This window comes from Panthera leo, chromosome B4, assembly GCF_018350215.1.
Source record: "Panthera leo isolate Ple1 chromosome B4, P.leo_Ple1_pat1.1, whole genome shotgun sequence".
Lineage (NCBI taxonomy): Eukaryota > Metazoa > Chordata > Mammalia > Carnivora > Felidae > Panthera > Panthera leo.
Genome location: NC_056685.1, coordinates 67,962,838 through 67,978,603, shown reverse-complemented (window position 1 = coordinate 67,978,603; position 15,766 = coordinate 67,962,838). Strand labels below are relative to the sequence as shown.

Here is a 15,766-nt window from a genome sequence, read left to right as displayed (position 1 = left end):
GGGCGCGACACCCGCCGCGGCGGCCAAAGCCTCCGGGAGGAAAGTTGACGAGACGCGGATGGGGGCTCGGTCCCCCCTCCCAGGGCACTGCCGCCCTGCCCCGCCCGTCACCGGGGCTCCCGCGCCCCCCCTTCCCAGCAGCACCCAGACGACCTCCATCCCGGTCCTTCCAGCCGTACTTCGCGACCAGAGCTGCGGCGACCACATCAATTTGGGGGTGACGAGGGCGGGGCAGAGCTGGGGGAAGGGGAAGGCAGGCAACAGTAGCACGAAAATACGCATTCTTTTTCCGAGCTGCAAAGAAGGAAAAGTCCTGCCTCCTACCTGTTCTGTGCTCCTGCTCGCCTCGGCGCCGCGCGGCTGGACCATAACCTACAGGTTTCCCACTTCCGCTGCAAACACCTGGGAGCGCATCTCCGCACCCGGCGCCCCTCCTAGCCTCGGCGGAGCCCTGCCTAGCTACTTGACAGCAGAAGCCGGGCCTTTTAGAGCGGTCATTGGGGCCGCGGGGAAAGCGGGGCGGGCCCCGGAGAGAAACCCGCGCCTCTCATTGGGCAGGCGGGATGCCACTCTCACCCCAGACCAGGGTTTGCTGCGGACTGAGGCAGCTGCTAAGCCCAACTGCAAAGGGTCTCTGCAGTCCCTGGAACCAAACCCTGCTGCCAAAGGATCAAGGACCCCTCAGAGGAGCGACACTGGTTTGATGGCTTGTCATCTGAGGTCCCAAGAGGGAGGGAAGGGCCAGGCAGCCCCAGACACCCAGCACTTTCCAGAGCTTCCCTGAAGGGACCATCTGCTCTGGGAAATTTGACAGGAGAAAATATCAGGAGCAGTGCCTTGATAGGGAAGCACGAACTTCAGTTAAGAATGGAGCAAAATACAAGAAATACGTATATTGAAGTGAAAAAAAAAATCACAAGAAGTAAAAAGACATGAGGGTTGTGTTTATTTATTTTATTTCAAGTTTTGTTTTTTTTGTTTTTTGTTTTTTGTTTTTTCCTAAATGTAACCCGGTAGTTTTTCCTGTGGAATAAAGGTTGAACTGTTTCTTCTGTACTGCAGAGAGACTCCAAAATATTCCCTGGTGGGAACAGTGCTTTAAATGGGAAGACGCTGCAATAATAACCTCTCCAGAAAGACTAAAAGAGAGAAATTAAGGCCAAACTGCATAAGGAACTTGCTTTGGGCAGTTCATTTGGTGGTGGAAGTCTTAAAATAATCACCACCAGACTGACTGACAATCGATCTGTTTCTCTTCTACTGATAATAGTCCCTCATTCCTTTTATGCTCAAACCCTGAGGCTGCAGAGGATGCTTAAGCCAACCCCAACATAGGTAATCCCAAACCTGCCTTTTAGATGAAGGGGAGCAAGGGTAAAACCATTTTGTTCCCATCTTTCATCTCTGCCATTTGGCCAGGTGGAATCAGTGAATCAACCCACAGAATTCTTAAGTGGGGAAAATGATAGAAGGAATACCATAAAATTGGGGGAAGGGAGGTGTCTTGTTTTAGTGCCATATTAGAAAACAATCGTCTCACTTCCAGCCTCCCTCCTTTTTGCAAATAGCCAAGTTCTTCATCCACCTAAATTAAGTAGCTGTCTTAACTTGTGCTGAGCATAACACAGCCCACTGGACAACTGTGAGAGAAGATAGCATTGTTATTAAATGCTAAATAAGTGTAGGCTCTTAGCTTAGTGCTTATGGTTGTTATCACTATTAGGCGAGACTCTTCATAAAATGTTCTCTTCATAAAACCAGATGATTCACATTAATGTACTTGGAAGTGGGAAAGGACCCTAGAGATAATTTACAGAGAACAATAGATATGGCTTTTATGCTGGGACCTTAACTTACCACTGATTGGGAATAACTAAAAATGCAATGGGAAATTTCAAAACCTTTCAGCCATGTTTCCACATAATATGCCCATTAGTTTGTGTTTCCACCCCAGGGACCCACACCAATTGTTCCATTGAATTGGACCAATCATTCATTTCTTAGTGCATTTACTGAGCACTTATTCTGTGCCACACCCTGTGTTAGGTGCCAGGGAACTAAAGAAAAATAATACATTGAACAGGAAGCAATAAAGATAGTAAAATATTGTAGTAAGGAATATGTAATTTCCTTTTTTAATATTTGTAAGTTAATTTATTTATTTTGAGGGAGACAGAGAGAGAGCAAGCAGGGAAAGGGCAGAGAGAGAGAGAAAGAGTCCCAAGCAGGCTGCACAGGGTCAAGGCAGAGACTGAAGTGGGGCTGTAACTCACCAAACTGTGAGATCTTGACCTGAGCTGAAATCAAGAGTCTAACACTTAACCAACTGAGCCACCCAGATGCCCCAGGCATATGTATTTTCAGCACTAACATCTTTCAATTCCTAAACCTAAATCATTTTGAGTAGCGATGAACTCTAGCAGACCTTCCCCTAAATTTAAGCAGCGAGGAGAAGGTGAAATATCAAGGAAAGAAACTGAACATTGGGTTTAGCACAAGAGTTGAAATTGGAAGTGAAAAGAATACTAAAGAAATCTCTGCTATCCTCATTCTCTCATTCCTTAATTCATTCCTTTCTTCAACAAATATTGCTATCACAAATATAGTGGTGAATAAGGTAGGCAAGCTCTCATGGAGCATATTTATTTTTTAAATATATAGTGTTACTCTGTATATTTACTGATATAATTACAGCTCTCTAGGTGTGCGTATGTGTGTGTGCACACACACAATTTGGGAACAGTATTAAAATAATTAAAATTTCTATCTGGGCATCAGGCCTCTCTTATATTTTCAAATAAAACAAACTATCTCCAGGTGATTGCTTGTTATCTCAGAGAGCAACACCTCCCCCTCTGTTCCTGGAATAAGTATGTTCTTACGTATATGAATATATCAAAAGTATCTGCTACAGCACATTTTACACTTTTCAGATCACTTTCAGATAAACTCCACCCCCCCCCCTTTTTTTTTTCTTAAGTAAGCAGAAGAATCATTATCAGCTCCACTTCACAACTCAGGAAATGAAAGTAGCCAAGGAAACGTATTCCTTTGAAAGTAAAGGTAATTAAAAAATAGTTATGTATTTAATGCTTGGTATATAGGAGATAATATATACTTACAGATGAATATATGCTTTATAAAATGTGAGAGTTTAAAGAAGTTCAGAAACTATCAATTTCCACCATTAGTCTGTGAAGGAGACAATCTATTATAATTTGCTCAGGGTATTGTACCTACTCAGAAGCAAATGTGAGTCTAGAACCCAGATCTTAGGGCGACTCCTTCATTATTTTTACCAGCATGACGAACAATAACTTTGGTATATCTTCCACCAGAGTTCTTGCCCTTTTTCCTCCCCGAACCACCCATCCTTTTGAAATTTTCAAAAAATTCTGACCCAACAGTGTACCCATCTTCCAGCATCTATAAAACTATATGAAAGCATGCCACTTTAAGTGGAAATTAAGCAGGACATAATAAGTAGCTGAGACTAAGTTTGCTTGTAAGTTTGGGGTCTGCCTCAGAAGACTGGGATCAGAATAATTGGGGCTGGCGTTCAGGTATAAAGAAAGCTGATGAAAATGGGTGGCTAGCTAGGCAGATTGCCTGCAGCACATACTGTCCCTAAAGTGAGGAAAAAGAGAACCGCAGAAACATCAGTCTGAATCCCCACTGACAGCCTGGGATAGAACCTATTTGCAAATCTCTATAAGAAACAGTAGGAACATTTTGCCTGGCTCTCTGGCTGACTCTGATTCCCTAATCACTCGCAGAGTTCCACGGCACAATTTATTGGATATTACATTGCTAAACTTCCCTTGGCCCTGTTATTGAATTCTCCTGCCATCCATCCCCTCCTTCTTCCACCCGGCATTGGCCCTGTTTCTTGAAACATTCCAATTTCCTCCAACCAGTGATTAAATCTTGGTGAGAGGAAAGGAAACTATAGCAGCAGTACAGTGTTCCACAGCATGTATTCCTTTTCTTTCTCTTCTGCTCCACCCACCATTTCCTCACTCCGAAGCTTCCCAGAACAGTTGCTAGCATAGCCTGTTGTAGCAAAGAAGGGGGAGAATGAGAAAAAAGGGGCTTTTCCAATAGAAATTTCAAACTAACACAGCAGAAAGACAGCAGAGTCTGCCCACTAGTATGAAGAGAGTCATGCTAAACCCAGTATGCAGCGTCTCAAAGAAGATCACATCAGCCCACTGACCTAGCTTTCACATAGCCAATAGGGAATGATTGCAAAGCGATACACACACACGCGCAGCCACACACACGCGCACACACACACACACACACACACACACACTGTACCATGTGGCTGGCAGAAGAGGCTGAGAAGATAGTTTTCAAATACTGCATACTGGAAATACAGTCCACAGCAGCAGCTTGCTACTTAGCCCCGGGCTACTGCAGTATTTTTGGAGATTAACAGTAAGATTAGAATTCCTTTTGTTTTGTCAATGACTGCTGTGCACCAAAAGGGCAGATTTATAGAAAGCCACATGCCGATATTTGCAAGGATATCTTCACACAGATTCCGTTGTTTCACAGGAGAATCCACTGTGTCTCCTTAAAATTGCCCCATTTGCATAATAGGAACCAATGTGTGATATAACAAAAAGGCATGTTACCCCTTAGTCAGCCAATATGTCCTCCAATTTATTTCACCTCCTGAAACTCATGGGGAAGGACGATGCTCAATTCAATTGTTAAATTGTAGCTTGGTCTCTATTATTCACGGAGAGTAAGCAGTCAGTTATTATTAGTGAACTCCACTGTCAACCTTAATTAACATGTCCTTTTCCTTCTCTCCTAACAGCCACTAACACTGAAAATTTCATTTACTGAGTATGTCCTTGAAATGATGCATACCTTCACATCTGGAGTGGACATGGGATGAGACAACAGAAGACCTTTGTTCCACTCTGAACTAGAAAATAGCTGAGAGGGTAGGGACAGAATTCTCAGTTGCTATGCTATAACGTGTCACAGCAGAGTGATGCAAAACTATTTGCTAATAATATGGTATCAGCATCTTTATAAAAGGTCATCTACCCAAATATTCCTCCTATCCCCCAAAACCAAAAGAAGCAAGGGGAAAGATACAGAGGAAAGGATTTTCCACTTCACCAAAATTTTCAAATTTATTGGACTAAAGTTGTTCATAAAATCCTTTTTTTGTGTGTGTTTAATATATATTGGATCTGTATTTATAATCCAATTATCATTTACTTTTTTTTCCAATTTTAATTTTCTATGTTGATAAATTATGCAGTTTTCCCCTTGTTAGTTTTCCAGTGTTTAGAAATATTGTTAATCGTTTCAAATATTAATTTTGGCTTTTTAATTTTTCTGTATTGTGTATATGTCTTCTATTTTATTGATTTCCGCTCTAATCTCCATTATTTCCTTCCTCTTACTTAGTTTTGCTTTGTTCCTTGTCTCTATTCTTGAAGTGGGAATTGATGCCACTAATATTTCAGCATTTCATCTTTTTTTAATATCGCCTTTAAGGCTACACTGTTTTCTCTAAGCACTGCTTTAGTGTATCTAACAAGTTTTACTATGTCTTATCTTTATTATCAGTCCGTTTAAATAATTTCTAATCTCTGCTTTTCTTTTTTAGCCCAATGATAATTTAGAAGTACATCATTTCATTGATAGCCACTTAAGGTTTTCTACTTATCTTTCTATTTCAAAATCTCAGTTTGATTTTATCTTTGTCAGAAAAATACTCTAAAAAGATTTCAACTTTTAGTGATATGTTGAGGCTTTGTTTATAATGCCAATTTTTGCATCTCTGGTACATGTCCCCTGTACTCAGATTTTAAGCTGACTCCTAAACTATATATACACAGGATAGATTCCAAACAGTATAGATAAAGTTTAAAGAATTGTAGTAGGATGAACAATGACCCCTGACTCTCTGGAACCTGTGAATGTTACCTTGTATGGCAAAGTCTCTGCAGAAGTGATTAAGGATCTTGAGATCCTGAGATTATCCTGGATTATCCAACCAGATCCTAAATGCGATCACATGTATCCTTGTAAGAGGCAGACAAAGAGCGATTTTACTATACACAAAGCAGATGGTGATGTGAATGAAGACAGAGCCGAGAGAGATTTGAGGATGCTGGCCTTGAAAATTAGAGTGATGCAGCCATATGCCAAGGAACCCCCGCAGCCACCAGAATCTGGAGGAAGGAAGGAATGGATTCTCCCTAGAGCCACTGGAGGGAGTGTAGCCATGCTGGGCCACCTTGATTTTGGCCCAGTGATGCTAGTTTAGATATTTTGGATTCTACAGTTGTGAGAGAATATTATTTACTGTTTTAAGACTTTTTGTGGATTTAAGTGAGAGGATAAATGCAATTGTTTTGTTGTGGTGGTAATTGGTTACAGCAGCCACAGGAAACTAGGATGAGAATTTAGCAAAGATTTCAACTGCACAGAGGAGAGAGAATTCAGAATTGGAGGACATCCTAGCTAACTGCCTTATAAACAAATAAAGAGGGTGGCTCAGTGTGTTGAGCATCTGATTTGGCTCAGTTCATGATATCACAGTTCATGAGTTTGAGCCCCTCATCATGCTTTCTGCTATCCCTGCAAAGCCTGCTTCAGATCCTCTGTCCCCCACCCCTCTCTCTGTGCCTCCCCCGCTCATGCTGCTTCTCAAAAATAAATAAAACATAAACAAAAAAGTGAAACATATTCATGCTCTTCAAAAAGACACAACAGAATCCAAAAATCACTAAATGTATAATCACGGGGCACCTGGGTAGCCCAGTTGGTTAAGTATACGACGCAGGTCATGATCTCCAGGTTTCATGAGTTCAACCCCCGCGTCGTGCTCTGCACTGACAGTGTGGAGCCTACTTGGGATTCTCTCTCTCTCCCTCTCTCTCTGCCCCTCCCCCACTCGCACTGTCTCTGTCTCTCTCAAAATAAATAAATAAACATAAAAAAATTGTTTAATGTCTCATCACAATTTCCAGGATATAATCTAAAATTACTATACCTACCTGCCTCCCCCTGCCACTGCCTGCCTCTCAAAAAGAAAAACAAAACCAAAAACAAAACAAAAAAAAACAAAGTGAGATTCATACTTCAGAGTTAAGGCAGATATTACAGTTAGGAGACTAAGATTTTAAAACTGCTATTATAGTTATGCTCAAGGGCAAAAAGGAAAATTTGTCCATGATGGGTATTTTCCCAAATAAATTATATACACACAAATCTTCACCCTATAATGTTTCCTGGATGACTGAACACAATTTAATAAATCATACATGCTCATTATATAAATGTATGACAAATTAGAAGAGATAATAGTTGGAAAGAAATCTACCCAGAAATTAGCAAATTATTGTGTGATATTATTAATTTACTAATTAATTTCTGTTCTTCAATTATTCAAAATCATATCAAACTCAAAATGTCCAAAACTGAAATAATTACCTTCTTATAAGTTACAAAGGAACATTATGAAAACAGAACCTTAATATATCTGAGAGAGAAAAAGGAAATAGAGATGATACCTAGGTATATTGTTACAGGAAGAATTGTCAGTATCGAGAACTGAAGACAATGTTCCTAGTTAGAAAAAAGTGTGAAAGATATAATGTAAAATAGCAAGGCATGCTCAATAATTGAGATTTGATTATGATTAAAGCATAAACATAAAGAGGACCAAAAACAGATTGGAAACTACATTGGCCTTATTGCTATTCCTTATATGAGGTACACTCTAATCATAGGGCTTTTATACTTGCTGGCCTCCCTTCCTGAAACACTCTTCCTCAATTCCAGCGTGAACTCTTTTTCAGATTTTTATTAAAATGTTATCTTTGCAATCAGCCTACCCCTGATCATCTCACTTAAAATCAATATGCCCCCACCTCAAAACTCCCATTTCCTTAACTTCCTCCATATTTCTCCTTGATGCTTTTCATCAGCTACTGTGCTACATATTTTTTGTACTCATTTGATTTTTTGACTGTCTTATAGAATATGGCCACCTTATCTTCCCTTTAGAATTTAAGCTCCACTGTGGTTTAAACTGACTCTTTTGTTCACTTCTGTGTGCTTACTTAGTAAAACAACCTGTCCATGGGGCATGATAGGTACTCGATAAATCTTTGTTGCCTGTGAAAAAGAACCCCCAGAAAGAGCACCCATAATGCCATGCTTTTTGCTTGACTCTGTCTTCACACTTGTTCTCTCAACCTGGGATCTATTCTTCCCTCTTCCCTACCTGCTTGCAACCAGGCAAACTCTTGTTTATCCTCTAAAACACTGTTAGCTGGTATTTATTTTGTGAAACTCAAATTTTTCTCTTATAACAACATACAGTCACAGCCACTTCTGCACTTCTACACTTTACACATAAACTTATCATTCTATTACATTTTATTGTATGCATTTGTTGGCATATCTCTCTTGATTACAAATAAAAAGCAAGGAAAAGAATATATCACTTTTTACCTTAATGAGATATAAACTTGAAGCTTCATTATGAAGAAATATGGCAATTTGCTGATAAAAACATGGAAAATTATAAATCCATCTGGACAACTAGAGAATATGTAAAATTCAAATTTTGGGACTCTGAATTCTTGCTTGTTTCTGAAGAAAAGGGGTCAGAAATGCCATTCCATTAGTCCTGCCCTTCCTTTGGGTGTTCAGTAATAGTAGGAGGAACATGCAGCACAAACAGCACATAAGGAAAACAGAGTACAGTTTAAGAATGAAGTATTACCTACTGCCAATAAGTCTGAGCTTTCTGCTGCTATCCAATTATCAAATTGGAAGCACTACTTAAAATAAAGTTTACTTTAACCTTTATGTGGACATAGTCATTCATTTTTCCAAAAATCTGTACCATTTGACATTGCAATAAAATTGGCTCAAAGCCTGGATTCCTCTCCAGCTGGTTGCCTACCTGAAGAAAGTTGATATATATTTTTTAAAATTTATGCCAATCATGTATACATGACTAGGAACTGTTCACCCCCCTTTCCAGTTGACCTGAATGCCTGAATATTTTCTATGCTTCTACTGCTGTTTACAACTTTATTAGTCAATCTAGGTTAAGTGGGTAGTTCTTTTTTTTTATTATTTTTTTAATGTTTATTTATTTTTGACAGAGAGAGACATAGCATGAGTGGGGGAGGGGCAGAGAGAGAGGGAAACACAGACTCTGAAGCAGGCTCCAGGCCCTGAGCTGTCAGCAGCACAGAGCCCGACGTAGGGCTCGAACTCACAGACCGCAAGATCATGACCTGAGCCAAAGTCAGACGCTCAATGGACTGAGCCATCCAGGCGCCCCTAAGTGGGTAGTTCTTACACTCCCAAGAAGCCCTCTGTTGAGCAAATTTCTAGAATGAACTCAAAGAAATAGGACATAGGGCAGGTTGTCTACAAAAGGAAAAAGAGTGGTTCATTTAGAGTGTAGGCTTGAAAATGATAGGAAAGCCTGGAGTTTTTCATGTGTTGCACAATTCTTTTTTTTTTTTTAATTTTTTTTTTTTACGTTTATTTATTTTTGGGACAGAGAGAGACAGAGCATGAACGGGGGAGGGGCAGAGAGAGAGGGAGACACAGAATCGGAAGCAGGCTCCAGGCTCTGAGCCATCAGCCCAGAGCCCGACGCGGGGCTCGAACTCACGGACCGCGAGATCGTGACCTGAGCTGAAGTCGGACGCTCAACCGACTGAGCCACCCAGGCGCCCCATCATGTGTTGCACAATTCTTTGGAAAGGATGCTTGCAGAGGTCAACAGAATTGAAAGGAAAATCCAAGGTTGTGGACACAGGATTACTCCATTCTGGGATGGCCTCTCACTCTGAGTCCCCTCCTGTCATAGTCCTCCCCACATTTAAAATTCCATAATGGCCTCGCATTGCAATTTTGAATGTCCAACTCTTTTTCCATTACAAATGGTCTGGCTCCTGCCTACCTGTCTGACTTTACCTCAAACCACTCAGCTCTTTGCTCACTATGCCCCAGCCCACATTGGCCTTGATTGACCTCGAATGCCAAACTCAGTGCTGTTCCTTTTTTCTAAAAGGTTCTTTTCTTGGTTCTTCTGTGATGAGATTTCTATGATTTTTCAAGTCTCATCTTACCTGTTACTTCTCAGAGAAGACTTGGTGATGAGGTGACTGGGCATGTTACAGCAGTAGCAACTGCCCCTGGGCCATCAGCTGAATCCTGATGACACGGTGAAATTCAACTGTAAATTTGAGCAGATGCAACAGAAGAAAATGGAAACTTCCCACTGATCCCCTGTTTAGCTTTTTCTCATTCCTCCTTTCTCCTTCTGTGACCACGCTACAGTGTATCAGCAACAAATGCTGCAACATTAAATGCCAATTTGTTTAGATTCTTTTCCCAACATTCAATCAGATGATCAGTTCCAAAACGTAGAAGTCATCCTCCATTCTCCCCTTTCCCTCACTAACTGATTTAACTTATTTAATAACTTCTTTTTTAAAAAAATGTTTATTTATTTTTGAGAGAATCCAAGTGGGAGAGGGGCAGAGTGAGAGGGGGACAGAGGATCCAAAGCAGGCTCTGCACTGACAGCACATAGCCTGACACGAACTCAGGAATCATGAGATCATGACGTGAGCCGAAGTTTGACACTAAACCAACTGAGCCACCAAGGTGCCCCTCTATTGATTAATATCCATTAACTATCCTCCGGATCATATTCTAATGTATCACAGTGCTGCCACTCTGACTGAAGCTACCATTCCCTTCTTCTACGACTAGTGCAGTAACCTGATCATTCGTCTCTCACCTTCCATTCCCAGCTATTTGTCAAATCATCCAGAGTAATCATTTAAAAACAGGAATCAGTTTAGATCACGTGCCCATCAGATACTTTACAGAGACCTTGCATTAGAGTTTGAATGTCCAACTTTCCCATTATAAATGGTCTGGTTCCTCCCTATTTCTCTGGCCTCATCTCAAACCAAACTCAGTTTGTTGTTCCTTTCTTTCTTTCTTTTCCACCCAAACTGCATCCTCTCCCTCTTATTCCCACAGAGGACAAGAACAATCATCAATGGCAATAGACGGTGGGAGGAACAACACCTACAGCCAACCTCACGCTCAGGAGAGAACACTGCACCCCCCCCCCCATGGTTTCAGGCACTCTACATTCAGAGAAACTTCTCTAGTAACAAACTATAGAAATGATCCCTGCTTTTTTTCTAATACTCCTCTCCTAGTTCTCCATATGATTGGCTTTCTATGGTTTTTCAAGTCTAATCTTAAGTGTCACCTCTCACAACAGACTCCTGTAACATTCCCAACATGTATCCCCTAATTCAGATTCTCTGTCATATCACACTATTATTTTTCCTTCATAGCACTTCACTGTGAGAAATAATATTTGGTATTTTAATGTTTGTCTGTGTATCTTCTTTCTCTCCCTGTAGAATGTAGGCTCCATGAGGACAAGAACGTTGGCTGTCTTATTTACTACTATCTTCCCAGTACTAGCATGGTCCATGGCACATGGTATGTGCTCAACAAATATTTTATACTAATTAATAAAAATTGTGACACGTGATTCTTTTTTTTTAATATCCATGACAGGCCATATACATTTTTTTAACATTTTATTTATTTTTGATAGACAGAGCATGAATGGGGGAGGGGCAGAAAGAGCAGGAGACACAGAATCCAAAGCAGGCTCCAGGCTCTGAGCCGTCAGCACAGAGCCCGACGTGGGGCTGGAACCGGCAAACCGCGAGATCACGATCTAAGCTGAAGTCGGACGCTCAACCGACTGAGCCACTCAGGCACCCCTATGACAAGCCATACAAATGATCAGTGAACACTGTTGGTGAGCACTCACAGAGTCCAGACTGACAGCTCCCTCTGGATACAATGTCTTGTAGAGTTGTCCATCTGGACTCTCCAGAGCAGGCTGCCTGGTTTTACTTCTTGGGAAGTTGGTGGGCTCCTGAGAATCAGTACCCCATTGATACAGTACATTGAAGAAAATCTTTCTGACATTTTTCTATGAAACAACTCCAGTGTTTCACTTCCTAGTGGTGGTCATTTCCTAATCCCTTCAAATAATTAAAAGAGCCCCATAATTTCTGGATATGTATCCAAACTTTCAGGCCCCTACACAGACTAAATTTCCCTAAAGTTAGAGTAAACATAAGCTTCACACCAAAGGGAAGAAAGGAAGAGCTGGAAAGCTACTCAATTAAACCATAAACAGACCAGATTTAGCAGCATGATCACAAGATTGAGTCAAGGGAGACCGTTAATTTATTTCTATTATCAATTTATAAAAAACATTTCTTGAGGGGCACCTGGGTGGCTCAGTTTCTTAAGCATCCAGCTTCTGCTCAGGTCATGATCTTGCGGTTCGTGAATTCGAGCCCTGTGTCAGGCTCTCTGCTGTCAGCACAGAACCCACTTCAGATCCTCTGGCTCCCTCTTTCTCCGCCCCTCCCCCACTGGCTCTCTCTCTCCCTCTCTCTCAAAAATAAATACACATTTAAAAGAATTTTCTTGAAACATACTAACCTTTTCAGAGAAAGATGCATTCCTAGGAGAATAAAACGATATTGGCATGCTACAAAGAAATGGAAATTTTCAGAAGAATGTAAACCTGGGAGGCTTGTCTCACTAGGACAGTACATATGGAGACTTAGCTATGTATTTTCTAATATAGTTTCAATTTGGAAACACCTGTATAGGTAAAACTTCATGTATGGAGGATAATAGTGATTGCCTGAATGTCAATTTCTTCACGACTTACCCCCAAAACATCAGAGCAACAGGAAGGCGTATAAAGCCACATGTGACAATAGTATCCTTTAATAAGATTTTGATACACTGAAGGAGGTAACTTTCAATTCAGGCATCTTATCCATTGGATGTTCAGAAATAGAGAAAAGTAAAATTTCATACATAGCTATTGAAAGAAAAAAATACCAACTGTGAATCAAAGATTTCAGTTGAGAAAATTCTCCTCAAATACACACACACACACACACACACACACACACCACTGGAGAAAACTGCAACACAACACTTGAATCTGAATTTTAAGTCCTTAAATGAGAATTTAAAGGTATTTTCTAAAAAAATAATGATCAAAAATTTAAAAATTAAAAACAGAAATGGTTTCCCAAATAACAACAACAAAATTCTCACAGAAGGAAAACAAGAGCTTAGTTAGCTCAAAAAAGGAATTTCACAAAGAGATAAACCATTTCTTTAAAAAAAGAATAAGTTACAAAGTGCTCAAGGATAATAAATTCACATGAAAATTTAATAAGGCCCATTGAAGAAAGGAAGAAAAACAATCAAGAAAATAAAATGAGGTAAAGAAATAAAAATGATTAAAGAGATGGTAAATGAAACAGAAGGCAATCTAAGAAGGCCCAGCGTGCATACAACTAGAGTTTCAGAAGAAAAGAAAAGCAATCTAACAGCAGTAATATTTAAAACTGTAATCTAACAAAGCTTTCAAAACGCAACTAAATTTACATACTGAAAGGCCCCCTTGTGTACCTGGGAAAATGGACCCAGAACAATAAATTCTCAAAAGTATCTTAGTAAAACCATTAGTCTCTAAAAACAAAAACAAAATCATCAGGATTCCTGGACAAAAACATTAAATTATAAAAATAAAAAAAAAATACACTGGTGCCAGACTTTTCAAAAGCAAGGCTGCAGTGCAGCAGCATTTCAAAAAATCTAAAAGTGTGAGCCACGGATGTTATATCTAACCAAACAATCCTTCAAGCATCAAGCCTATTAAAAGACACAACTTTGAATCAGAAGGAACTCAATTTACAGTGTAACCATGAGCTCTTCATGTGGCTTCTATAAGATGAGCTTACTGGAGAATAAAAATGACTGGGAAGTTTCCACAAAAGGAGAAAAGATGAGCACTTAATATACTTAAGTGCAGAACTAATGCAGGGTTCAGTGTAGGTTTAGGTACGTGAGGGAAAATAGTATGTAAACATCATCTATTCTGACAAAATAGAAGGAATGCAACTAATAAACAGAAGGAGAAACTAGAGAGGAAAAAGTGGAATAAGAGCATTTACTGGTGTAAATGTAATAGACAGCAGGCAAAGAATACCATTTACATTTCACAAACAGCAGAGGGAAATATTAAGTAGGAAATAAGGTGATTAAAGGCATTATAAAGGGTATACATGAATGGGTATACATGAATAAAACATAAGACAAAACTCCCTCGATATCAAAAGAAATGTTAAACAAAGGAAGGAAGACTCAATAAATACAGAAAGAGGTGCAGTAAATACAATACACTAGACACAGCAATCATAAAATACTATTATAAAAGCGACGTATTAATCATAACAATAAATATGACCAGGCTTCACTTATGTACTAAAGGGAAAGATTTTCTAGTTGGCTCATAGAGCAAACCCAACTCTTTGCTGTGTACAAAACGCACACTTAAAATGGTAACTGAAAAGTGTGGACCATTAAGGCCAAGGCAAAGACATACTAGGCAAATGGGAACAATAAGGAAGCAGGGTTTGTGTTTCTGTTATCAAAGTAAAATTCAAGCCAAAAAACATTACATGAGAACAAAAAAAGGGCATTTTAAAATGCTAGAAGCCATAATTCACAATGAGGAAATAAAAGTTATAGCTATGCCCCAAATAATACAGTAAGCATTTAGTGAACACAAATCACAAAAGGTACAAGATGAAATAGAAACATTAAAACCAAGAGACTTTAACACATTATTTTTGGTTCAAGGCAAATCAAAATTTAAAATTTGGACCAGAGAAAATCTAAATAACATAATCCACAGCATAGAATTTATAGGGATATATCAAACACCACACAGGAATATGTTTTCTTCTCAAATGCATGTGGAATGGGGCACCTGGATGGCTCAGTCGGTTAAGCATCCAACTTTGGCTCAGGTCATGATCTGATGGTTTGTGAGTTTGAGCCCCGCGTCGGGCTCTGTGCTGACAGCTCAGAGCCTGGAACCTGTTTCAGATTCTGTATGTGTGTCTCTCTCTGCCCCTCCCCTGTTCACGCTCTGACTCTGTCTCAAGAGTAAATAAACATTTAAAAAAAATTCAAATGCATGTGGAATATTCACAAAAATAAACCATATAAGAGATCACAAAGGAAGCATCAGTATTTTCCATATCAGAATCAATTACAACAACACTCCGATCACAATGCAAAACAACTTGAAATTAAAAGAAATTGCACATGGAAATAAAAAAAAAAAAACCTTCTCTTAAATAACTCTTGGGTGGAAGAGGAAATACAACCAAAAGTAACAAAATCTCTGAAAAAAGAAAAAACAATACATAGTAGAATCTGTGGGATATATTTAAAGTAATGATCAGGAGAAAATTCAGTCTTAAACATCTATATCACGGGTCAGAAAACTAAAGTCCCCAGGGCAGGTCTAGCTCAATGCCTGTTTTGTATGACTTGCAACAACAGCCAAGTTTATTTATTTATGCATATCTTATTGCTGCTTTTCACTACAACTACAGAGTTGGATAGTTGTGACAGAGATTATATAGCTCACAAAACCTATAATTTATAATATTTATAAGACCTTTACCAAAAAATGCTGATTCTTACTCCATAGCAATAGAAAGATAGATAAAAATTAAATAAATTAAATTCTCAACTTAAAAAAAATTCAAACAAAAATAAGCCAAAATAAGCATAATGAAGATTACGTAGGGAAAAGAGTCTATTA

At 39.5% G+C, this 15,766-nt stretch overlaps 1 non-coding gene across 1 annotated transcript; it reads right to left on the bottom strand.

The window, feature by feature from the left end:
* Positions 1-11,023: 11,023 nt before the first annotated feature.
* Positions 11,024-11,231, bottom strand: LOC122225648. Its single transcript, XR_006205273.1, has one exon. It is a non-coding gene; the product is annotated as a small nucleolar RNA U3 (small nucleolar RNA).
* Between the last annotated feature and the right edge of the window lie 4,535 nt (positions 11,232-15,766).